The following is a 26,418-nucleotide window of genomic DNA, read 5'->3' on the forward strand; positions in this document are numbered from 1 at the left end:
CTTGGACCCACATTGTCACAACTGACCCATGGTTTCATGAGGTTCCGTAGTGTCACCATGGTCGCTGTCAGAGGCTGGATGAGATCAATGTCCCGAGACACCTTGGGATGCTCGGAATGCCCGTGTGGGGCCAGGGCCGGGTCAGGCCTTGGTTTGTGGTGGGACAGAGCCCCGCTCCCAGCCCTGGCCTGGCAGAGCTGTCAATCACACAGCAGGGGGTGATGTTAGCCCAGCTCTGCTTAGCCCAGCTGTTAATCAATCAATCACACACTAGCAGCTGGTGCTACCCTGGCTCTGATTGGACAAGCAACTGACAGTCCCACCCAGAGGCGGGCTCATGAAGGCCCAGGGGGTTAAAAGCCGGAGCACGAGGCCAGACCATGGTCTGGGTCCTGCCTTCTCCTGGGGTTTCTTTGTTAGTGATGCTGGAACCTGAGCAGTTGGTACCTATGCGTGTGTCTTTCTATGGATCTTCTGTCTTTCTGTTGTTTGCTATTTCTTCTCCTTCTAATCTTACTTAGCTGGAACATTTTTGGGTAACTTAACATCTTAAGGGATAAAGGTTTTTAGATTAAATTTGCTATGTTATTGAATTTAATGCTATGATAAGGGTTTCATATTGAAGTGGATGTTGTATTAAACCCTTTGCAAAAGTTCCTTGATTGTCTATATTTTGCCAATAATATTTTGTGTCATTTTGACCTCTTAGCTACGTTGATCGGAGCATGGTGCTGGTATCAGTGGGCTGTGGGTTCAACCCTGTGTGGGCCATTCACTTAAGAGCTGGACTTGATGATCCTTCTGGGCCCTTCCTACCAAGAATATTCTTTGCATCTGTCCATGTTGAGAATATCTGGTTGGTGTTTCTCCTGTGCACCAAACTCAAGTCAAGGAACCTTTGGTTACCCCCAGCATTTCAGTGATCTGGAGTGTTGCAGCCCTGCAGGCTCACAATGGCCTCTTGTTTCCATGAGGCCCCACAGTGTCACACTGGCCCCTTGGTTCCATGGGCCCCAACAGTGCCACCATGATCCCCTTGGTTGCACAACTTCCCACAGTGTCCCACTGGCCCCTCAGTTCCATGAGGATCTGGAGTGTCACATAGGTTTATGGCATTTGTCCTTGCTGCCCTTCACATCCCCCTGGCCCACAAACAGCCCTGAGCCAGCCGTGAGGACAGCCCTGCTGTCCCAGGCTGGGCTCAGGGCTTGGCCTTTCTGCTTCCCCCAACCAGCCCAGGCCTTGCTCAGCACTGCAGTTCCCTGCTCAGAGCCTTGGGCTCCCTGCAATCCTGTCCTCAAGGATCTGCTCTCAGCAGTACCTGGGCAGCCTTTGGCACTCCCTGCCCTCACTGGGGCCCAGCCATGCTCCAAGGCACTTGGAGTTTTGCTGCTGACTCCTTGAGCAGCTTCTTCATCCTTCTCTCTGTGCCTGAGGCTCCTGGACCCAGCTCCAAACCCACCATGGGGATCATGAAAATACAGAATGCCCTCGGGAGCTCTTTGTCTCCCTTCCATTGTCTTTGAGTCTCCAGGGCTTGTGCAGTGATTAGAGTCAGTTTGGAGTTCTGTTCAGAAAGATGATTTCAAAGTGCACCTCATGATTTTTAGTCTTTTAATCATGAGTATTGTTTTTTATTTTTCAGTTCAGAGAAAAGGTAACTGAAGCTTTCCCCAAGTGATCTTGACGCTGAATGTCTCCTTAGGAGGTCTGGGCACAGAGAAGAATGACACCCTTGCAAGCTGACTCTGTTTGGAGAACCTGCTCCTCACCCCCGGCCTCACCATGTCTGACATCATCCACCTGGGACTAACATCACAAAATATATTAAAAAGAAAGTAATTTATTATTTATTTTTAATATTTTTCAATTAAATGTATTTATTGTATTTATTTCTTATTTGTAATAATAGTTGTTTCATTTTTATTACCTAATTTTATATTTATATCAAAAATCTATCCGTGTTTAGCAACCAGTAAAATTAATGATAACTGGTTCTAAGTATCACAATTCCCTTCACTCACTAATTCACCTCTATTGGTTATTAATTTTTACCCTCTTTCTGCTACTTCACCCTATGTTTAGTCCTTTTGTAATGTTTTTAATCCTGTTTTTCTCACACATGGTTCAAGGGGGCACTTGGGCTTACACGGAGATAATTTTGAGGCACATTTGGGGCAGTTTTGGGTCTGGGGAGGGAATTCAGAGAGAACTTGAGCGTCGGGAGAACACTTGGGGGAGCCGGGTGGGAAATGGGGGGTGGGGGAAGGCACTCAGGGATTCTGAGGGACAATTCGGGGTCCAGGGGACCCCTTGGGGATGCAGGGAGACCCTTGGAGGTCAGGGAGGGGAATTTGGGGCCCTTGGGGGTCCGGGCGGGCCCTTGGGGGGCTCTAACGGGGCTCTCTGGGCGCGGGGGTGAAGGCGGAGCGCTAATGGCGCCCTGCAGAGCGCGGGGTGTGACGGGAAATGAAGTCTCGGCTGCATTCAAACGCCACGAGCGCCGCGGAGCATGATGGGAGATGTAGTCCCAGAAGTAGCTCCACTGCAGCACTTGGGGGTCCGGCCAGCCAATTGTGGGTGCGGGCGGCCACTTCGGGTCCTCAGGGGGCACCTGCGAGGAACCTATGGTGCCGGCAAGCCCTTGGGGGACACCTGGAGAGTCGTTATGGGTCCCTTTGGGGCACGGAACATGACGGGACTTGTACGGCCGGAATGGGTTATGTCGGGGCTCTGGGGTCGCAGGGCATATTGAAGATGGTGGTCCGGCTACAAAGACGCTCTACGGTGCGCAGAGCATCACGGGAGATGAAGTCTCGGCTGCACTGGCACTCAGTGGATGCCGCGGTGCATGATGGGCGCTGTAGTCCCGAAAGGACCCATTGCTCGCTGTCATCCTCCCCAGCCCATTCCATCATTCCAGAGGCTGGTCCATCACAGGGGATGTCCTAAATCCACTCGGTGCCTGCTTCTTCCCCAGGTGTCTGTAAGGTTGCTTTGGCAATGAGTACCACACTCTGATTAAATTCTTTCATGGGGCACCTGTGCCCATAGCACCCATTTCCAAGCTCAGGACAGTGTCCCAGGCAGTGACATGGGACACAGGGTCTGTCTGCAGTCATCCAGGGGTTGTTCTCGCCACCACAGGCACACAGCACTTGCCGTGGTGGGTTTGGGGTATAGTCAGTCTGCCAGGACTCCCCACACTTATATTCCAGCCCTCAGGAGCAAAACCCTCCCCAAAAAGGTTTTTTATTTGGGAGGTCAAAAACTCTTTATTTGATATTTCGGAGCCCAAATCCTCCCTAAATGAGTGTTTCTTAGCTCCCTAAACTGGTATTTCAGACACCAAAATATCCTTAAATTGATGTTTCTCAGCCCAAAATCTCTCCAAATTGCTGCTTCTGAGCTAAAAATAGCCCTAAGTTGCTTTCGTTGAGACTCGGAGCTCCCAAAATATTTTTTTTTTCCCCGAGCCAAAAACCTCCCAAAATCAGTGTTCTGGAGCCCCAAGGCCCCCAGAATTGCTCATTCTCGGCCCCAAAGCTCCTGAGCTCACCATTCTGGCCCCGAAGCTGCTGACACAGGGGTTTCTAAGCCATGAAGTTCCCAGATCAGTGTTCCAGAGCCCTGACGCCCCTCACTCACGCCCTGTGCCTGGTGTGCCATCAGCCCGTGGGGTTCATCCCAGCCAGGGAGGCTCCGGGAGCGATGGGCGGGGAGCGCTGGCTGTGCCCATTTCCCACCCCCAGCCAAGGAACCGCTCCCTGACCGGAGCGGGGAAACCTCATTTAGGGGAAATCGGTGTAAAACTGGGAAAGGAGCTGCGGGCAGAGAGGGAGGAGCCCGTGGGGGCGGGAACGGGTCGGGCACAGTGAGCTGGTGAGCTGTATCTATCCCAGTTTTTAAGCAGTGCTTGCGCCCCAGCGCAGAGCGGCTTCTCCCCTGACCTGTCCCAGGTAAGCGCCTGCCCCTTGCTCCCGGGTTTCCTCAGGGCTTGCTCCTTCTGCTCCCGAAACTGATGTTTCTCAGCCCAAAAGTTCTATAAATCGCTGTTTTGGAGCTCCAAAGCTCCCTACATAGGGACTACAGAGCCAAAAATCGGCTTAAATTGGTTGTTTTGGAGCCCCAAAGCTCTCTAAATTGTTCTTTTTGCTCTGAAAATATCCCAAAATCACTCTCCCTGATTCCCAAAGCTCCCAATATGATTTTTTCCTAGCCTTAAACTCCCCAAATCAGGGTTTCATAGGCATGTGTGTCCCTAAATTGGTGTTTAAGAGCTCCAGTGCTCCCTAAATCAGTATTTTTGCACCCAAATGCTGTTTCAGGTCCCAAAAACATCCCCAGGTGGGTGAGCCCCAATGCTCCTGAGACTCCTGTATTCTCAGCTGTGAAGTTCCCCAAATACCAATTTTTGAGGCCAAAAGTGCCCTGAAATGGTATTGCTGAGCCCCAAAGTATCCTAAATTGCTGCTTTTGTGTCCCAAGTCTCTGGACACTGAGTTTTCTGAGTCCCAAAGCTCATTAAATTGATGTTTCTGAGCCCTGAAGCTCCCCAGGTTGCTTTCCCTGACCTGCAAAGCTTCCTGAGATCCCATTTTGAGTATTGCAGTTCCTTAAGCATTCGCTTCTGAGCCCAAGAGCTCCCTAAATTGGAATTTTGAGCTGAAAAGCTGCCTAGAGGGGACTTTCTGAGGCGAAAAGTTCCCCCAATCAGTGGTTTTGAGTCAAATGCTCCCTAAATTTGTGTTTCTCAACCCCAATGCTGCCTAAAGTTGAGGCTTCTTCAGAACCCAAAATCTTTGTGAATCAGTGTTTGGGACCCCAGAGCTCCCAAACTTGCAGTTTCTTAGTCCAAATGCTCCTGAGTGGGAGTTTCTGAACCCCTGAGAACCCAAAATTGCTGGTTTTGATCTCAGAAGCTGCCTACATCATTTTTGTTCAGAGCCAAACCCATCCCTAGATGGTTTGGAAGGCTGTGCCTGAGTGCTGGTGGAATGCAGAGGAAGGGGAGAGGCTCTGCCAGAGGAGTGTCAGGGAGGATGAGGATGGGAGGTGTGAAGAGCAGCTGGGATACCTGGACATCCTCAACAGGATGGGCAGAGGTTAAGTTGACTTGTGTGAGTGAGCAGTGGAGGGGTCAGAAAGGGGGGACGCTGCCTTGCCAGCTCAGAAACCCCCTGATCATCAGGGAGAGTGGGCAGAAGAGCTCTGGGGGCAGCCTGGAGTGGTCTCAGGCCAGTGAGCAGGTTCCCATGGGAATGGCAGCTGCCCTGACATCCATGGCCAGGCACAGCAAAGGGCTCCAGCAGCATGGGGGATCCGGGAGCGATGGCTCAGCAGAGCTGCCTGGTGCGTGGATGGGGGGTGCTCACGGGGAGCTGCTCCTGCCCCACACAGGGATGAGCTCCTCAGTGCCAGCCTGGGCTGTCACAGCCGGGAAATAGCGTGGTCCAGGCACCGAGGGGCAGGGACTGAGGCCAGCAGCAGAGCACACAGCTGGGGCTGCAGAGGAGAAGGCTTTGATGGGCTGAACCAGCAGCTGCGGAGGGTTCCCACCCCCACGGGCTCCTCCCTCCCCCCCAGCACCTCCTTTCTCCGTTTGACACTGATTTCCCATAAATGCCTATCAGGAAATATGCCGAGCTTTCCAGGGCAGCCTCTTCTGAGGGCAGGAATGGTCTCTCCAAGAGCCAGGAGTAAAGCACTCCTCTCCTGAGGCTCTCGGCTGAACTGAGCAAGCTCCAGGTGAAAAGGCAGCGCTTGGGAGAGGGAGCACACGGGCCAGCAGCCAAACAAGGCAGCAGCACCCGGGGCTGTGTGAGCAGGAGCCCAGCCAGGGAAAGGGCTCAAGTGCTGAGTCCAGTTCTGCCAGAGGGGATTGAGTGGGAAAAGCTCCCTGGACCATCCTGGGGCCTTCACTGGGTTTTGCTGAGACCTGAAGGACCCCCAGGGCCCCCAGGGCTTTCAGTGTCTTTGCCTCATCAAGGCCCAGCTGTGCTGCAGAGGGTGGGGGACCAGTCAGGAAGGGTTGGAGGGAGACCACAAAGTTAATATTTCATAGAATTCCCATTCAAAGTCGATTGTCCCTTCCTGCCCTCAGTCTACAGACACTAATCCAGTTCCTAATTCATTCCTACGTAGAGAAAAAATGGTCAATTCAGGCTTTACTTATTTATTTCATGGGTTTTTTTCTGATAGCAAAAATTGTTACCATGACTCTTGCTACACATTAAATGGGAAAAAAGTGAAAAGTAAGTAGCATATTGATTAGGCACAGCCTGGTTGCCATGAATACATTATGGATAATTGTTTGTTGCTTTGATCTTGGCTGATTGGAAAAATTTTTAGTCTGAATATAGAATGAATAATTATTTCATGGAGTGACTAGAACTTAATTTAATTTTTATATTTAATATTATTAGCTCACCTTAGCACACCAGAAAAAGCATAATGAGATTTCACCACCACTCATACAATCCTCCTGGATTTAACTCACATGCTGGTAATAATGTTTTATTGCACTCAATGCATAATTCAAAATGTCTAATTTATTGGGCATCTGTTGGCAGACCAGATTCTCTTGGTCTCTGGGCAACAAAGCCATCACTGACAATGTGGCAGAGAGAGTTTCTTCTTTTTTTGTTTCTTTTATTTCTTTTTTTTATTCCATATTTTTTCTGTCTTCTCTTACCCCTGCCCCGCCCCCCTTTTCTTTTTTATTCTCCTCCCTTCTCCTGTCTTTCCCCCTTCCTTTTCTTTTTCCCCCTCAAAGCTTCAGCTTTGGCTCAAGAGTGCAGATGTGGCCCTGCATAAAATAATTCTCCTGTCTAAAGCAGTTGTCAGGGCTCCTTCCAAATATGAGAGACAGAGAGGACAATGTGTCTCTGTCTGTGAGAAGTGGGGTGACCCATCCCTGGAAGCACAACCATCTTTCCATGAGCGGTAATCTGAGCTAATGTCTGTGCTCATCAGTGATCAGTGGCAGAGGCACATCCAGGACAGCTCCACGTGCACATCATCTACTCATTGTTACTGTTTGAGAAGCCATCACGCTATTGCTCTGCTTTCAGGAGAAAACTCCTCAAACTCTGAGCATTTTTTGCCATTTATATGCTTTCCCTCCTTTCAGACCAGAGCAAAACAGTAAAATGTAGTGGGAAGAGATGGAGCAGGGTTCATTCCTGGGAAATCACCCCTGGCATTTCCTGTCTGATACCTTCAGTTAGACCCGTGGGACAGCCATGGGCCCTGGGGCTGTGACTTCTCGTGGTTCCCTGCTGGCATTTCTCTATTTCTAATCCTCCCCTCTTTTCCTCACCTGGGTCTATCCTCTCCTTGAACACCAGGAAAGCTTTCTGGACATGCAGCAGCTTTTGGCAAGGGGTCCCTTAATTCAGTCCAGGTCCTCCTTCTCTGGAACGTGGCCAAAGAAAACAGAAAGTCCCAAGGAGCAGACAGCCCAGGGAAATGGAGTGCAAGAAAGAGGGAGAGCAGAGCACAGCAGTGAGTTGTGCCCTGAGCAGACCTTTCCTCACTCTTGAGCAGTCCCTGTTTCTGCCTTCACCTCGTCCCTGCTGCTCTGATGGATGTGCTCAGAAGGGACAGGCAGCTTTGTTGGAAGGGTCAGCAGGGCCCTGCTTTCTGCAGCCAGCTGTGCAGAAGAGGATATTTAGGAAACTTCCCAGTCTGACCCTTCCCAAGGCTCTCTGGCCATCACACTCCGGCCACCAGAGGTGTTCAGTGTTGGGAGGAGCCCCTCCACAGCAGTGGCTGCAGTGCCCCAATGGGCCCTGCTGGACTCCCCACACCCAGCCCCTGTGTCCTCCCTGGTTCCAGCCCAGGCTTCCCAGAGCAGTCTCAGCTGTCTGATTCCATAAAGCCATTTATTCCCAGTGCAGTGACACAGGAACAGCCTGAGCTGTTCCCCCAGCAAGGGAGCCCCTCAGTTTTATCCCCTCAGTCTGGATGCCCAAGGCTCGAGTCTGGCTCTTCCTCCCGGGCCCTCAGCTCCTGCTGGGTCTCTCGGTGTCCCTTCCCCAGCGGTGCCACCACTCTTGGTGCCCTTTGTTGGGCTCTGTTGGCAGTTCATGAGCTCCTGTCTCGGGCTCCCACCTGGAGCTCAGCTTGCATCAGGCACTGCAGCTGCCCCAGCCACCTGCACCAGGTGTGTTCACAGCCAGGAGAGGGGAGAGTGGGAGTGAGGTGATTTCAGTTTTGTCTTTGTTACCCAGCTTGCTGCTCTATTGGGAATTGCTGAAAAAGCAAAGCAATTGTCCCCAAGTGGAGTCTGGTTTGCCCATGGTGGCAGCTGGAGAGGGATGTCCCAGGCTTTATGTGAGCTCTTCAGTTGTATTTTTTCCTCCTATCCAGTTGAGGAGGGGGAGTGAGAGAAGTTTGATGGGCATTTGGCAGCCAGCCTGTAAATATTCTCAGTTCAGTCAAAGAATGAACAGAGACAATTCCTCACAAACTGAACCTAACAATCCTAGGAAAAAAAAAATCAAACAATTATTATCTTTCTTTCTATAACCATTGTTTATAAAAATGGTTTGCTAGAGTGTACTAATCATAATGCATCACTAGTGTGAGAGGTTTTCACCTTAAGACCAATCAGGTCTTAGGTCCACTACTGTTCCTATATGAACTGTATATTTCTTAATACTGTACACGAATAATAAAGTGTCTTTCATGCGTTCTGCATCATGGAATGAGTGGTAATTACTCTCTGGTCGGGACACTTCCTGCGTCGACTCCAGCCAAGGTCACTTGTCCTGTCACCATAGATTTCTTCATAGCTGGTCAGGATAACCTCCAGGATTTGAGTCTGAAGGAATGGAAAATGGTCCCTTGCCTCTGAGGAAAATATGACTGGGGTTGAACACCAGGTTCTGCACTCTGCAAAAGCAGAAGGTCTTAATTTTTACCAAGGAAGATGAAGTGTGTGTCTGTGAGAATTCTCAGAGCTCCAGGGCAGACAAGATGGGTTAGGGACCAGCTGGGAGTGCAACAGAACATCTTATCAACTGCCTTGTCTTCTCTAGTGCTGAGATGTTGCTCACCACAGAGATTTTGCCCCTCTTTTCCCTTGCATTGCAGAGTGAACATAGAGAAAATGATACGGGAGACCAGAAGCAAGGACTGAATATCTTGGAAAGAGCTGTATTCTGTTTGGACAGTGATGGAAAGGAAAATCAGTAAATTAAAAAACCCTGAGTAAATCAGAGGTTTGAGTAGTATATTTTGAGGGATATATGTGTCACAAAAAAGCTCTTAAATGCATTTTTTAAAACCTAAGGGGAAATATCATCGTTAAGCTTCCTCTTTTTCATTTTTCTTTTTGTTTTCAGGTGAACCTAATGGCCACAAAAAAAGGGAGTTCATGGCAGCATGACCAAGGAGGCCAATTTGAGTTCATAAGTAAGTGTGGACTCATGGCTCCCATTGCTCTTGCCTGTGCCCATCCTTGGGAACCTTGGATGGGATGTGTTATCCCTGAGAGAAGTGAGGCCAATGGAGATCTCTCCCATGAACACATTGCCTGCAGAACCCCTTCCAGAGCCCAGCTGAAGGCCTGGCCTTTGGGCTGGGATCAGTTTGGTCAGAGGGGTGACCTCCTTTGACCAGGGACACATCCTACTCTAGCGGGGGATGTTGCTGAGCAGGGCTTTGAGGGTCAGGCTGAAATGAATGTGCCAAGGGACAGTGAAGGGGCCTGGGAGGTTCCTCTCCACTCCTGGTGTGTGGCAGAAGAGTCTCACCCTCTTGTGGGTGGCTGTGCTCTGGTGGGACTGAGGCACCTGTGTGGTGCCCGAGTGCTGTGGCAGCTGAGGCAGCTCCCTGGCCCAGGAGAGCCTCAGTGGGCCCGAGGGTCAGGAACCCCCCAGCACTGCATGGGGCTCCTGGGCCAGCTGTGGGATGTGTTCTGCCCCAGAACCTGCTCAGTGCAGCCCTGGAGTTCCTTGGGGAAAGGTCCTTGTTAAATACCCTGTCTTTGATTTTATTTTCATGTGCATCTGATGTCCAGTGTCTGTGGCTGCTGGCTGTCTGGCTCAGAAAGGTGTAGAAGCACTATTCAAAGAGCTAAGTAAGTGTGCTGGATCCCATTGCTCTTGTCTGTGGCCATCCTGGGAACCCTTGGGGTGGGATGGGATGTGTTATCCCTGGGAGAAGTGAGGCCAGTGGAGATCTCTCCCCTGAGCACATTGCCTGCAGAACCCCTTCCAGAGCCCAGCAGAAGGCCTGGCCTTTGGGCTGGGATCAGTTTGGTCAGAGGGGTGACCTTGTTTGCCCAGAGACATGTTCTCTAGCAGAGGTGTTCCTCACAGTTGGTAATGGTTTCAAAGACACAGCACATCCCTTCTGGGATTTCCTTTCCTTTCTTTGAGCACTAAAGGAGGAATCTTACCCTGGGCTTAGCTACAGGGACAAAAGGCAGAAGCCTTTCTGTGGAGGTGAGTGCCAGTCCTTGCCCACACTCCCTGGAAACTGAACCCTGCCAAGCAGGAAGGAGATCCAGAGCTCTGTCCTGCATGAGGGCTCAGTGCAGTCAGATTGAGCAATCCCACCTGTCCATAAATTCCCATTTCCAAAGGCCTCCAGCCAGTCCTTTGTTACATTGCCCATCCCCATGCAGATGCCCAGGATGCCAGGGTGCAGAGATGTCCCAGCAGGGGGTTTTCCCAGCACAAGCAGAAGGAGAGAAACAAAAAACCAACCTGTAGAAGACCTAAGAAGAGACCTGTGGGAACCCAGAACATCCCTCTGGCAGTCCAGGATGGCCAGGACCCATGCCAGGGGGCTCAGAAGCCCTGGCACAGAGCCCAAAACACCAGTGGGTTTGATTATGACCCGTAGAGCAAAATACAAACCTTATATGAAGATCAGCAGGCCACAACAGTTTAGGTAGAATATTAGTGAAGTTATCACAGGGTGGAAAAGTAGATTTTGGGGTTTTTGGTATGGGGGTTCAGGAGGCAAGATGGAGGGAACTGGGTGTGTCCAGCCTTTCTCCTTCTTCTTCTTGGCCTCCATCTTCTGCTGTGATGTTGGCACTTACCGATTGGTTTAGAGTAGAAGCTCACTGTCTAACATAGGTGACAGGTATTGGAAAGTAATTGTAAATATTGTAAACATAGTTTTCAGTATAAAGACATAACACCGCCCCGGGGGCAGGCAGAGTGCCTCAGACTGTCCTGCTGAGCTGACCTCGGCAGGGCAGGAGAAAATTTTTTTATAGATAAGATAAAATAAACAACCTTGAGGCTGAGAAATGAAGAGCCCTGACTCCTTCTTCAAGCGCCGGGCTGGGAAAAGAGACTTTGAACTTTTCTTGGGGTCACTCTGAGCAGCAAGAGACCCTGAGACATTGGCGTCCCTGGTGGGCTCCAAGAGGGCACCCAGGTGGGCTCTTGGCAAGCAGCCACGCCACAGCCATCAGCTGTTGAAACCCAGCCCGAGAAGGAAAGGAAACAGGCACTCTCAAGGGAAAAATCCAGAAAGAGCATCTCGACCTCTGCTGAGAAGATTCATTTCAAGCTCGACCTGGAAAGAGGAGGACCAGAAGCACGCCTGGAAACCCTCACCTGCGAGCTGCTGGACGGTGACCAGGGCAAACTCCGGACTGACCTTGCAGATGATTCAGCTTTTGGTAAGAAAAGTCAAAATTGAGAACATGGAGGGGACACGCTCCCAGGAACAACCCAGCATCTTGTCAGCCCTACAGGGCATGGCAGCCACACACCCTGTGAAAATCTCTGAAAAAAGATAAAACGGCCTTGAAGCTTTTATCCCCAGCAAGGGTAATGTTAGAGGCAATTTCGTGGAATTCCGCGGGGGCTGCCAGCTATCAGCAGGCAGCAGTATTCTCTCGAGGATGGGGGAAGTCATCCTGCCATCAGCAGGCGGCAGTTGCCCTTACCGACCAGGGAGGGGCAAAGGTAATCCCCAGCAAACAGGTGTGGGAGGAATTGGCATCATCTCCACAGTGCCCAGGGTCCCATGGGTCCCCAGAACGCCCAGAACTCTCAGGGGGAGGTGGGCGGAGGGGGTCGGGGAACCCGGGGCAGAGCCGCTTCTCGGCGACTGGCGAACCCGTGCCACGGCGGCGCCGGCCGGCAGCAGCCCGGGGGGGCCGCAGAGGCGGCCGTGGGGGCTGCGGAGGCCGGCGGGGGCCCACGGGGGCAGCGGGGCAGTCGCAGGCACAGCAGCGCCGGAGGCGATAGCGCGCACGGCGGTGCCCGGATCGCAGCAGCGGGCGGTCGGCAGCGTGCAGGGCACGGCCGGCGGCTGCGGGGGCAGCGCCGAGCGGGGCCGGGCCGGGCGGAGCGCGGGAGCGGGAGGCGCGGGGCTGGCTGCGCTGGCGGCGGGCGCATGCGCCATGGCGGCGGCGGCGGTTTCACGCAGGGGGTGCCAAAGCCGCGCGCGAAGGGCAGAACCCGCGCGACTGCGATGGCGGCGGCACCCGGGGAACGCGCACGGGCCGCGGCAGCCGCGCCGGGCGGGACTGAGGCGGACGGGACGGGACGGCTGCAGCGTCCCTGCGACCGCCACGGAGCGCGGCAGGCGCCCGCTGATGACGCACAAACCCGGCAGCCGGAGCGGGGCGGGTTTTTCCCCAGTGCGCAGACGCGGCACGGACGCGGCCGAGCGGGGACCGGAGCCAGAACGGGACCGGGGCAGCGCCGGTGTCGGTCACGGGCACAGGGGGCGTTCCCCAGACCGCGCCTGCGCCGAGAGAAGCGCCGGGGAGGCGCGCTCGGGGCGGGGGCATCCGCACTCCCGTGAGGGCACCGGCAGAGAGCGGGCGCGGTCTGGGTGCAGAGGGTGCCCGAGGGACCGGCCCTGCTCCGGTCCCACGGCAGCGGGCACGCAGCCGGCCCCGGCAGCCAGCACACAGTTTCAGCCTCCATCAAAATCTCAAGCTGGAGATTTTTCGCGGGTGCAGCGCATGTTGTGTGAGGCACACCGAACTCCTCAACAGCCCGGTCCCACAGAAGTGACGGAAACAGCATTTACCAGATGATCAGGCTTCAGATGCAAAAGCTGGACATGTAAAAAAGCTGTCCAAAATCAGAGTAAAGTGAGAAAGCACACAGACTTTTTCCCAAGATACAGAAAAAGGGGAAACCAGTGCAAATCAGTGGTATTCCAAATATGATATAAATGGAAATCTTCTGTTGTGCAAAATGCCTCTTAGGAAGGGAAACCACTGTAGAAAGATAGAATTATTAGCAATGATTCAATTACATGAAATGTCTCTGAAGACAGAGCATTTGAGAAATATCAATCAGATCCTATCTGTGGGGTCACCAGCTGATTCTCCAATGATTCACAGTTTTGTGGGTATGGAGTTTGTAACCTTTGTTATTTTTGGATTTTATAGGTGATACTGATAAATAAGGATTGTTATTAATGCTATATGAATACTTTAAAAAAGTTGTCATAACCCCTTCAAATACTTCCTGTTGATAAGTTGATTATATAGTGAGAATTTTCAGAATTTATTATAAGAATTATGATCAAGATATTCTTGTAATATTTACAGCCAGCTTTCATGTGTTTCACTGTCTCTTTGCGTGATCATCTACAAGACACGTGTCTCTTCAGAATCTTGTCTTTTTGTTTCTTAACTACTCATGTTTTTTGGGTTTCTTTTAAATCCAGATTGCCAGTTTTGTGGTTTTCTTCAGTTATTATTTCTTCAGTTATTATAGAGCACTTCAGCTGAGAATTCAAGAGGTTTGCTGTGTTTGAAGAATTTCTGTCCTGACAGAAGTTTTGGAGGGATTCAATTATTTAATGGTTTGATTGATCTTTAATCCTAAGGTTTCCTATTCATAATTGCTGTTTTAAGAGTCTTGTTTTAAAATGTATTAAGTGATGTCCAGCAATTAGAGTTTGAACTCTTGCCAAGTTCTAGCTCTACTTGAATGGAATGATTGACAATCAGCCCAGATGTTTTCTGCATCAAAAAGTATTCAAGTCCTTTTCGCTTGGCAATTTGACCATGTATGATAGCTGAGCCTGATTTCAAAGGGAATTTGGAGAAACATGAATCTGGACATGAGTTCTCCAGTTCTCTGTTGTTTCAAGGTTCATCAGCTGTCGCAGACTCTGGGATGACAGTTCAGTGTTGTAGTGACTGATAATGGTATGATTGCAGATGTGTCATTGGTTATGTGCATTATCTGATTGATTTCTAATTGTTGTTATCTTACATTTCTCTATGCAATATTGCATAGAGACTGAAACAGAACAGACCATATGCGAAAAGCCAATCATATAATGTGACTTTTTCACAGTGCTGGTAGCACGTAGCTGCAACCCAGCTTTGTCTCCCCTTCCCAGGGAAGTCCTGCTCCATGACCTTTATCTGCCTCCCCAGCAGCTCAGTGGTAGGAAAAGCCACTTGAAGTGGCTGATGGATTCTCCCTCAGTTTTTTGCCAGAGGCTTTGAGCCAGGAGGTTCCCTGGAGGGACGCTGGCTCTGGAAACCTCTCCTGAGCTTGTAGGTGTGGAGTAAAACTCCCTGCTGGGCCAGTGAACAACAAGTTATCCTCTGATCCATCTGGGACCCCCATGGCTTGGGGTCAGCCCTTGCTGGGGAGCTGCTGCTTGGGAGAAATAGCCACTCCCTTTTCATAAGTTTAGAAAGGTTTATTAAACCTTATCAAAAATGCAACAGAAGACTGAATAGAGAAAATGTTATGGCGCCAGGAGCAAAGGATTTTCCCCACCATGTGCTCTCCCATACAATGGAGTTTTTGCCTTTTAACCCTTTAGTCCCTCCCAAAATTCTGTCCATTGACTCCTTCTTCAGTGTCCAGTGGTAGAGTTTACTTCCTCAAATCTTGATTGGAGGTCAAATGTCACTGTAGTGACAAGGTGACCCTCCCACATATCCCAACCCCAGGTGTCCCTTGATAACAACTGAGGGGGTAAAAGAAATTTTTCTTAACTTCTATACATGGTATTTGTCTGTTAATTGTGAGAGTCAATCATTGTGGCATTCACATTCTCTGAATGGAGAGACATAATTCTCTCTCAAGGTTTCTTTTCCTGGAGAAGCACAGGGAAAAGCAAGAAAAAAATTCGTATCTCCATCATGTGGAAAGTGTTAGGAAGAGTATTTACCTGAAGTGATTTGTCAGTTGGATTCTGCTGAGGATTGTTTTGTTTCCTTGGCCAATTGGAAAAAGCTTTGTCCTGGCTGTCTGGAGACAGTCACAAGTTTTCTTTAGTATTCTTTAGGATTCTTTGTAGTATAGTATGCTTCTTTAATATAGTGTAGTACAATGTAATATAATTTAGTTTAATAAAGCAACTGTTCAGCCTTGTGAATCAATGGAGTCAGCTGCCAATCATTCCCTGCAATGGGGCATCCTGCTTTTTGATAAATCATCGCATTACTCATCTCTCACACTGCAGCTCCTCCCCAGGTGCTTTGCTCTCCTGCACTCACACTTCTCTCTGCCAATATGTGGCTTATTAAACAGTCTGCTGGCTTTGTCTCTCCTGTGGCTGCAGGCAGCGTAGATTCCTGCGGACACGAGAGAGCTGTGGCTGGAAAAGTTAATGGAGGGGAAAGAAACAGGGAAGAAGAAGGGCTCTTGTGAAGATCACACTGCCCTCCTGAGGCTCCTGGGGGAGAAGGCAAAGTTGCACCAAGACCCCATGCTGTTCTCTGATGACATTTTTTTCATTGAGCCAATGGTAAGTGATAGGTGAAAACCTCATTTTCCTCCTCTTCTTCATCCTCATCCTCCTCATCCTACAACCCCTCTTCCTCCTCCCACCCACTCTACCCCTGGCTGTGGTCACTGGGCAGATTGTCAGCTGGCTCGAAGTGCTGGGAGGGAGGACATTGAGTTTCTGGTGCACCTGCAGAGCTCGCCTAAAAATGCCAAATGCTAAAAGCATTTCTGCCCTGGAGGCTCATGGCAGGGTTGGGTGCCTGACAAGGCCAAGCTGTGGTGCCAGGGCTTGAGCTCAAGGGCACTCTGTGCGTGTCCTTGCAGTGTCCACAGGGAGCAGTTCTTACAGGTAGGGGCTCCCCCCACATGTGAGGTTCAGCAGAGGCTGTTGGAGCACTGCCAGCTCACACACTGACCTGAAGCTTGCAATGGTTTGCTGGGAAAGTGAGGCCAGATTCAGCCTAAGGCTAATCATAGAAATACCAATCCCCTCCCGTAACCACGCCTTGCACTATTTCTGAGTGTCCCTTCCAGTGTCCTCTGTGAGCCTGGACACAAGGGTGGAAGGTTGAAATGGGCCTTTGGAGTTGTCCTGCACACAGGGACAGAAAACCTTTTCCTTTTCTGTTTCTGCAAGCAAACCACCACGTCCTCGTATCAACCAGAGTCCTGATTCTGAGTACTGGCATTGTGAGAGACAATGAATGCCTGATGTCTGCACAGTGCAACATCCCTTCTCATCTTGGAGTAAACCCTAGAATAATGCCAGCCTCTGCTTTCTTTCAATACAGGTTAAACTAATATTTTTATTTCTAAGGTTCTGGTTCCGGGCAAATTTGGGAGAGAACCCCCCAAAGGGGCTCCTCTCGGAAAGCAGATTCAATCGGCCCCTACCCCCAACCGGTCCTGGAGAAAAGACCTCCTTGAAGTGGAAAAAACCTGTTTATTAAACAATAAACCCTAAACAGTATTAATCAATAAAACCCCTTGCTGCTCCAAAAGAGATGACAAACTGAGAAAGTCCCTCCCTGGGTTGCAGCTCAGCTCACTCAGTCTCTGATCAGTCCCTCTAGTGCTGGAAATGTCACAGGCCAGGCTCAGCCCGGTGGCCACTGGTGGAGCTGTTGGTGCTCTTCTGGTGTTCAGTCCAGAGCAGTTTTGAACAGGTCCAAAGAAAGGAAAAAAAACCCCACAGTCCAGGGAACTTCTTTGCCTCAGCAAGCTAAATTAACTAAAAGCAAAGGAGAGCTCTGTCCCGCTGTCTGTCCATCCACACACAATGCAGTCCAGGAGCAGGAATGTGGAGGAGTGAGTGCAGTGTCTGAAAACAAACTGCTGCTTCTTCTCTCCCCCCTTCACTCTCTGCAACAAGTCTTAAAGGTGCAAAACTTATTATTCAGCATAAACAGAACAAGACGATTTGGGATAAAAGCATCATATAGTCGACCCAAGACAGGGATCATGTTCTCTTCTTCTTGTGGAGAGCCACCAGTGCACAGTGGCAGTAGCATCCCACTGTAGCTGACAGCAGCATGATGTGACCAAGAGCCTTTGTCAGAGCAGCAGGAATATTGTGGAGAGGGGGAGCTGAACAGCTGAGCATTGAGAGCTTCCAGCGCTGTGTTGAGCTGGGTTTGGAGTGTTTCCTTGGGCTCCTTGTGTTGTTCACTCATTACTAATGCTCTAAACAGAGGCTTACAGAAGTGTGGTTGAAAACAAGAAATGTGAAGTTTGAAGAGAACTGTTTTGCTGTCTCTTTCTGCTGTAGGAGGGAGAAATTGGGCCAAATTGTTTGGCCAAATTCAAGGTGACCTTCAGACCCCTGGAAGCACTGGAGAATGGAAGTGTGGCTTACTGAAGCATCTCAGGTACAGCTCCTTTGCCCTGCTTCTCTCCCCCTCAGTGAAGCCATGGTGCCAGCCTGAGCCCACGGGGCTCCCATGGAAGTGCTGGGAAGAGTCCCTGGTCAGCAGGACAGTGCTGGCACATCCCCCCTGGCCCTGCAGCTCCCAGGGAGTCTCCTGTGCCAGGCCAGGGCTCAGAATGCTGTGTGTGCCTGACTGATCCCAGAACAGCCCAGGCAGTGCAGGGAGAGGTTTTCATGCCATGGCTTTGTCAGCATTCCCCCAAAGGCCAGAGAGCTGCAGAGCAGAACAGCTTTAGTGAACAAGCACTCAGCCCCTGCAGGCCCCTGGCCTCCAGGATGATGGGTCCATTTGACATGGATCCATCATCAGGCAACAGGAGCTGAGTTACAAATGTGTTCCCTGAGCCTAGATCACCTCCCAGTGCCCAGACAGCAGCAGAGCAGAGGTGTTTGAGCCCCCCTGAGCCCAGGGTGTTGGTAGAAGGAGCAGCCTTGGCCAGCACCTGCCTCTCTCCCTTTGTGGGAATTGAGCCCTTTCAGCTCTGTCTGTGGAAATAGAACACAGTGCTGAGTGTCAGGAGTTGGGGACTTTGGCAACGAAGTCCTGTGTTCCTGGGCCAGGTAGTTTGGTAATTGCCAAACTCTGTAGGAGCTCTGTGCCTTCACTGAATGATTTCAAAGCTCCTCTAAGTGCATGGGAAGGAAAGCATAGAACCAGAGTATGTTAAGGATGGAATGGACTTAAAGGCCTCTGGGCAGGAACACCTCCCCCTAGAACAGGTAGCTCCAAGCCCCATCCAGCCTGGCTTGGAACACTTTCAGGGCTGGAACCTCCACAACAGCCCTGGGGAACCTGCTCCAGTGTCTCACCACCCTCAGAGTAAAAAATTTCTTCCTAATATCTAAGCTAAATTTCCTTTCTTTCAATTTATACCTGTAACTCCTTGGCCTGTCACTACAAGGCAGCAGAGATGTTTTAAACTCAGCGGACTGGTGGCTGAAATTGGAAAGCAGCCCAAGGAATGGGTTAGAAATTAGAAGTCAGCCCCAAGGCTGAGGGAAGAGGAGGGTCCATATCCTCTCCTGCAGCATCAGGAGCTGGTTGCATCCAGCTCAGAGTCAGGGTCTAGCACTGAGGCAGCCTGGAAAATCCAGTATAACAGAGGGAATGATTGTAGTGCAATAGACATCTCTCCCCAGGCTGTGAGAGCAGGCTGCCCCTGCAGCTCAGAGGGGAAGGACAAGGACCCTTGGTAGAATTCAGCTCTCCTACTCTGAACCTTGGGAACATTTCTATCGACACCCCCCACATCTATGACGTGAGCAGAAGGCTTGGGGTGGATCCTGATGGCTCCTGAGGCAGAGCAAGCCTGGTGGAAGTGTGGAATTGCTGCCGACCTGGGCAGTTGTGAGCAGGGAATATTTGATCTACTGGTGAAATCTGGGAGGGTCTGAAAGGTGTGTCTGTTGTTCATGAAGCCCCAGTTCCTTCTTTGGGAATCAGCTGGGAGGCTTGCTGCAAAACAACCCCTTGGCATATGAAACGAAGCCTGGGTCAAAAAGGGATGTTCAGAGGCTTTTGTGGTCGTGCCAGACACAAGGCACCTTTGGACTGGGCTGTTCAGAAGCAGCTGGAACAAACTGGCTGCCTTTGAGCTTCAGTCAACTGCAGACAGCTTCCAGTCAAGTGTCTCCTGCTTATTGCTGCAAGTCACAGGAAAGCCATCCAGCCTCCTGGCTCAGTGCTGGCCCTTGCAAAGGGCTTGGGAGTTCTTTCCCTTGCTGACCAGTCCCTCAACACACTTCAGCCTTGGTGCATCTCTGGCTCTAGAAAGAGAAAAGTGTTCCTGGGAATAAAGCAAAGCATTTTTCTACCTATTTGTCTCCTCCCCAATAGTGTCAAGTTTGCAACAAAATCCAAAGAGAGAGCAGCTGAAAGAGGTAGAAGATGAGGCACTACATCATGCCAGACACTTCCAAAAGCTTGGCTGTGGGAGGCAAAGACATGCTGAGTTTTCTTACCAAAAGATGATGCTGTCTATACATTTTGATGCTGATGCCTCATAATCAATGTATTGTTTTCATGACATGGGAAAAGGTGAATGAGTAGATGGTGCTGTTGGAGCTGTGCTCAGTGGGGCAGCAGCAGCTCTGGGGTGATTCCCTACGCAGCTGCAATCAGCCCACATTGCTCTCAGGGCCAGGTCTGAATGAACTTGGTGATGCTGATCAGAGGTGCACAGCTCTGTGTCCATGGGATAACCCCAGGGTTGTGGACTCCAGTTCTGTGGAGCTGCCACTGCTTTGCAGGAAAACCCAAAGGCAGAACTTGTCCTGTTGTATTTTTTTGCCATTCATAGCATCGTCTGCTATTTCTGGGTATTAATTGCGTCATTAGACAATAACTCACAAGAAGGGAAGATTCCACATGTATTTCCATTTTGCTTTCTTGCTGCTGCAGGTGGAACTGATTAACCTAGGAGCTATTGATGCTCCCTTCACCTATAGCCCTTCAACTGCCAATGTGGGCTTCTGCTTCAAGTTTGCGCCTGAGGAAGACATCGGTGCACCAGGTGGGACCCAGACTGCTCAGATCTCCTTCAGTGCCACCATAGTGTGGAGGTTTGAGGAAGAATTCCAGTTCAGTGTGGCTGGATCTCCTAGGTCTGCAATCCTGACTATCAAGTAAGGATGGTCAAAGCCAGGCACGCGCCTGCACGTCCTCAGCACAAGAGAAAGGGGCCGCTTCATGTGAGCGGTCCCAGCCCCTCCACGCGTGCGGGATCGGTGCCAAAAGCCAGACAACACTTAGCGGTGGATCACACGGCTCATGCATTAATGAAGAATGCAGCTAGCTGCAAGAATTAGTATGAATTGCAGGACACATTGGTCATCCACACTTTGAATGCACTTGCGGCCCTGGGTTCCTCCCGGGGCTACGCCCGTCTGAGCATTTCTTGACGATCAGTCGCCGTCCGGGGGCCACCACAGTGGTGCGGCTGGCGTCGCCTCGCAGGCCAGTTGACTGTGGTCAGCAGCGGAGACGATGCTGGCTCGCTGGTGCCCAGAGGGAAGGCGGTCAGGGGTTTGGCAAGGGATGCTTTTCCCTTGGCGGCCTCAATTTTTTCCCTGTGACCCAGCAGGCGTCATCATCGTCATGGCTGTCATCGTCATTGTTGCCGCGCAGGGCCTTCATCCCCCTATATGCAGACTCAGGGACTGATCCATAGCTCCCCACTCCTGGAGTGAGCCACTGGGGCAGAGTTTGTCCTTGGGGCACCCATGCCGCGGTATGGTGGTGGTGGGAGATGAGGAGAGTAAGAGACAGCGTTGAAAACATCACCGTGGGCTGGGAGAACAGAGGGGACAAGAGGGAGATGAGGTGCAGGCCTCACCCGTAGCCTCCCAGTCACGCAGGCGGCTGTCTGCGGGTGGATACCACGGGGGTACTGTGCTGTGCTGCTGCGTGTGCATGTGAGGCGAGAGCGCCAGGGACAGGGGTTCTGACCCCCTCCTCCCTTCGCCTGCCCTGCTCCTCTTCTGTTGCGGTCTCGGGGTGCAAATAGCACCATGGCTTTTCTCTCTCTCCACCAAGGCCATCACGTGCCGCCACTTGGCTGGTCCCCCATCAGGGCTGTCTCTGCCACACTCCCTTTTTGGTTCTTGTCTCTGGGATGGGGCACTCCGTCTCTGCTTCTCTGCCTCTGGCTTTGTTTTCCCCTGGTGCATGGGAGCCAGTGGGGAGGGAGGTGAGAGTAGTAGGTGGGAGAAGCTGGCTGGCTGTTGGCCTGTTGGCATGCCACTTCTTTAGGAGCAGCATGGGCCGGGAGGTGTGGCCAAGCTTTGGCCTTGCAACCTCAGATCAGACATGGCGAGCCGCTGAATTTAAGCAAATTAGTCAGCAAGGGAAAAGAAACTAACAAGGATTCCATCAGTAACGGTGAGCAAAGAGGGAAAAGCCCAGGGCTGAATCTCCCCCCGCAGTGGGGCACGGGACATGTGACGTACAGAAGCCCCCCTCCTGGGCGGCGCTCTTGGGGGACCCAAATCCTTGTGATCGAGGCCGCAGCCCGCAGACGGTGTGAGGCCAGTAGCGGCCCCCCAGCGCGCCGGGCCCGGGGCTTCTCAGAGTCAGGTTGCTTGGGAATGCAGCCTAAACCGGATGGTAAACTTCATCTAAGGTTAAATACTGGCACGAGACCGATAGCCAACAAGAATCGTAAGAGAAAGTCGAAAAGAACTCTGAAGAGAGAGTTCAAGAGGGTGTGAAACCGTTAAGAGGTAAACAGGTGGGGCCTGCGCAGTCTGCCTGGAGGATTCAACCCGGCGAGTTTCATTCGTCTGGCGCAGGTTTGGTGGATCCTCGCCTCCGCCTCCCCTCCGTCGCCCGGGCAAACCCCATCCGTGGTAGTGCCGTGGCGGGGGGCGTCGCTTCTCCCCTCGCGGGGGGTAAGCGTCCTCAAAGCACAGCGTTTCTCGCAGGGGTGCAGGGGCTGGGCCCGCTGGCCCCCGGCCCTGCTGTCAACCGGGGCGGACTGTGCTCAGTGCGCCCCGACCGCGCGGCGCCACTGGGCTGGGCTCACAGGCCGCGCTGGGGTGCCCGGGGTCTGCAGCGATGTTGGCTACCCACCTGACCCGTCTTGAAACACAGACCAAGGAGTGAGCTTGACAGGCGGCACGTGCGCGAGTCAGGAGCCATTGTCGAAAGCCTGCAGCACAATGAAGGTAAGGGCCGGCGCGTGCCGGCTGAGGTGGGATCCCGTGGCGCATGTTGCGCCTGGTAGCCCCAGGCGCACCACCAGCCCGTCTCACCCACCGCCCCTTCGCGGGGCCGGGGAGGTGGAGCGTGAGCGTCCGTGCTAGGACCCGAAAGATGGTGAACTATGCCTGGGCAGGGCGAAGCCAAAGGAAACTCTGGTGGAGGTCCGTAGTGGTCCTGACGTGCAAATCCGTCGTCCAACGCGGGTCTAGGGGCGAAAGACAGACCATCTAGTAGCTGGTTCCCTCTGAAGTTTCCCTCAGCTGGCACTTGGCAATGGGCAGTTTTACCTGGTAAAGCTAATGATTAGAGGCCTTGGAGCTGAAACAATCTCAACCTATTCTCAAACTTTCAATGGGTAAGGGGGCGGGCTCACTGGCGTGGAGCCGCGCCATGGAATGCGAATGCTCAGTGGGCCACTTTTGGTAAGCAGAACTGGCGCTGCGGGATGAACCGAACACCGAGTTAAGGCGCCCAATGCTGACACTCATCAGAGCCCAGAAAAGGTGTTGGTTGATCTAGACAGCAGGACGGTGGCCATGAAAATCGGAATCCGCTAAGGAGTGTGTAACAACTCACCTGCCGAATCAACTGGCCCTGAAAATGGATGGCGCTGGAGCGTCGGGCCCATACTCGGCCGTCACCGGCAGTGCGATGCCCGCGGGGGCTAGGCCGTGACGAGTAGGAGGGCCATGGCGGTGCGCCTCGAAGCCTGGGGCTTGGGCCCAGGTGGAGCTGCCGCAGGTGCAGATCTTGGTGGTAGTAGCAAATATTCAAACGAGAGCTTTGAAAGCCAAAGTGGAGCAGGGTTCCTTGTGAACAGCAGTTGAACATGGGTCAGTCAGTCCTAAGTGATAGGCGAGCGCCGTTCCAAAAGGGCGGGCGATGGCCTCCGTTGCCCTCAGCCAATCGAAAGGGAGTCGGGTTCAGATCCCCGAATCCGGAGTGGCGGAGACGGGCGCCGTGAGGCGCCCAGTGTGGTGACGCAACCGATCCCGGAGAAGCTGGCGGGAGCCCCGGGGAGAGTTCTCTTTTCTTTGTGAAGGGCCGGGCGCCCTGGAATGGGTTCGCCCCGATAGAGGGGCCCGTGCCTTGGAAAGCGTCGCGGTTCCGGCGGCGTCCGGTGAGTTCTCGCTGGCCCGTGAAAATCCGGGGGAGAGGGTGTAAGTCTCGCGCCGGGCCGTACCCATATCCGCAGCAGGTCTCCAAGGTGAACAGCCTCTGGCATGTTGGAACAATGTAGGTAAGGGAAGTCGGCAAGCCGGATCCGTAACTTCGGGATAAGGATTGGCTCTAAGGGCTGGGTCGGTCGGGCTGGGGCGCGAAGCGGGGCTGGGTGCGCGCCGCGGCTGGACGCGTGCCGGGCCCTTCCCGTGGATCGTCCCAGCTGCGGCGGGCGCCTCCCACCCCCCCCACCCACCCTCCGCCTTGCCGCGGCCGGAGCCCCGAGCGGTTCGCACAGGGGAGGGTCCCCCGGGGGGGTCCCCGGGCTGACGCCCCGCCTCGGCTGGCGCCTAGCAGCCGGCTTAGAACTGGTGCGGACCAGGGGAATCCGACTGTTTAATTAAAACAAAGCATCGCGAAGGCCCGAGGCGGGTGTTGACGCGATGTGATTTCTGCCCAGTGCTCTGAATGTCAAAGTGAAGAAATTCAATGAAGCGCGGGTAAACGGCGGGAGTAACTATGACTCTCTTAAGAATAGTTACTAACTGGGCTCAGCTGCAGAAGTCGCACCTCCTCGCGGTCCCGCCGGATGCCCTTGTGGTAACTAAGTTGACTTTTGCCCCAGTGTGAGTGAGGGCATTTACCAGCCCTCCCTATTGTTGGGATCGCCACCCAATGGTAGTATCACGATCTGCTAAAACAAAGAGTTTGCCGCAGCCTGTTCGCTGTTGCACAGTGCCTTGTCCACGGGCTGTTGATGTTGGACAAAAGTTGGTAGCTCGAGAGAGGGTCGACTACGACTATTTCTACCCTCACTTGGACTGGTCATTTCTTTAACTTACCGGACTGACATAATGGTGCAATGTCTAGCTTTGCGTTACATCTCTACTGCAACTCAGACTGACCCATTAGATCTAAGGGTCAATGATGCCAAATCTGTGCCCTCTCTGCCCAGGGAAGAGGGGTTCAATCTTGTAAGTCTAGAGTTTGTTAACTCTGGAATTGTCAAAGGAGATGGTATACATTATGCAGATGTCTGGGAGTTTCTGGGGCAACTCCCTGAGCCATATGAGATCTCCCCTATGGGGCTGGCCCAGGAAGAGGCTGTGAGTGCAGAGGGAGGTTTCGAAGAGCCCAGAACACCTGAGGCCGAAAGTAGGAGGGGGGATACTGAAGAGCCCAAAACACCCGAGGCTCCTTATGGGTCCAAAGCTATTGGTAGTACGCCAAAAACACCGGTCGTATCAATGCCGGACAAACAGCCATCTTGTCCTCAATGTGAGACCCCGTTTACTAGGATGCTGGGGCTGATTGATCATCTTAAAAGGGTGCACAGGCAGAGAAAGATCATTTTCAGATGTGCGAAGTGTGGTAAACAAAACCTAAAATACCACAGTATCTCGTGTCACATCCCGCGTTGCAAGGGAATGGTGTGTGTGGCTCCCACAGGTGACTGGGTCTGTGAGGTGTGCCATCGAGGGTTTGCCACCAAGATTGGCCTGGGTCAGCACAAGAGGATAAGACATCCTCTTGTGCGGAATGAGGAGCGGATTATTGCTTCCCATCCTAAAGAGTCATCGGCCCGAGGGGCCCACAAACGAGTATGGACTGAAGAGGAAGAGGCTCTCCTGATACAACTGGTGGACGAGTACACCGGTAAAAGGAACATTAATCAACCTTTAGCGGAGCATATTCCAATGAAGACAGCAAAGCAGATAAGCGATAAAAGGCGCCGTCTAGTGAAAGGTCCCTCCGCAGAAGAACATGAAGGCCTAGTAGGCGCCGTGGGGATCGAACATCCACCCGAGTCTGCTAAATTGCCGAAGGAGGGACAGTTAAAGCTCCAATACCGCAAGATGATCAAAGCGGGACTATCGGTTGGAAAGTTCACCATGTATCGGGAGGCCTTTGAGAAAATTGTTGATGGGCAAGATCCAGGTTGTGTGGTGAATGACGTATATAACGAGTTTCTCGGTATTCTGGGGGAGCCTAGCCAGAGCAAATCTATCTGTAAGGGTCGAAAAAAGCAGGCACCCCGTGGCGAAAAAACATCCAAGACTACACCAAATTGGATGTGCAAAAGAGCTATCAAGAGGGGCAAATTCTTGCGATTTCAGTTGTTGTTCAAGTCACATAGAAGGCGCCTCGCGCGTATCATCTTGGATAGCACGGAAGCCATTCAGTGCCAGGTACCATCGAGCGTTGTGCACGATCACTTTAAGAATAGATGGGATACATCTGGTACATTTGGTGGCCTCTTAGGTTTCCCTCCTTACAAGGAGGCGAACAATGTGGTGTTCGAGGCCCTAATTACAGAGAAAGAGGTGGATAAGAACTTGAAAGAGATGTGTAAAACCTCCGCTCCCGGGCCAGATGGGATTACTCTGGGTCAAATTATTGCAAAAGACCCGAGATTTTCCCGGTTGACTGAGATCTTCAACCTCTGGCTTATTACCGGTACAATTCCAGATGCGCTGCGGGACTGCAGGACAGTCTTGATACACAAGTCTTCAGATGTAGAGAAGCTTGGTGATATCAATAACTGGAGGCCTATCACTATTGGTTCAATGGTGATTAGGCTATTTTCCAGGATCGCCACGGCGAGGCTGTCCAAAGCTTGTCCCATTAACCCCCGGCAACGGGGTTTTATTTGCGCATCAGGGTGTGCCGAGAACCTCAAGTTGTTACAACTTGTGGTAAAAACAGCAAAAGGAGAGCACAAACATCTGGGGGTCGTGTTCGTGGACATCGCTAAGGCATTTGACACCGTGTGTCATGAGCATGTATTTGAGGGTCTGGTCCAGAGAGGTGTGGATTCACACGTGATTGATTTAGTGAGGGAAATGTATCGTGATGTCAGGACGTACATTTCCGTTGGAAGGGGAAGAACAGACCCCATATACATTCGCTCAGGTGTCAAACAGGGCAACCCT

At 52.0% G+C, this 26,418-nt stretch overlaps 1 non-coding gene and 1 pseudogene across 1 annotated transcript; both read left to right on the forward strand.

Moving 5' to 3' along the window:
• The first annotated feature begins 20,365 nt into the window (after window positions 1-20,365).
• Window positions 20,366-20,518, forward strand: LOC134426247 (5.8S ribosomal RNA). Its single transcript, XR_010029950.1, has one exon. It is a non-coding gene; the product is annotated as a 5.8S ribosomal RNA (ribosomal RNA).
• An 896-nt stretch (window positions 20,519-21,414) lies between these two features.
• The window catches only part of LOC134426193 (28S ribosomal RNA), a 7,656-nt pseudogene continuing 2,652 nt past the window's right edge, over window positions 21,415-26,418 (forward strand).

The sequence above is a fragment of the Melospiza melodia genome, chromosome 17 (assembly GCF_035770615.1).
Source record: "Melospiza melodia melodia isolate bMelMel2 chromosome 17, bMelMel2.pri, whole genome shotgun sequence".
NCBI classification, from domain to species: Eukaryota; Metazoa; Chordata; class Aves; order Passeriformes; family Passerellidae; genus Melospiza; species Melospiza melodia.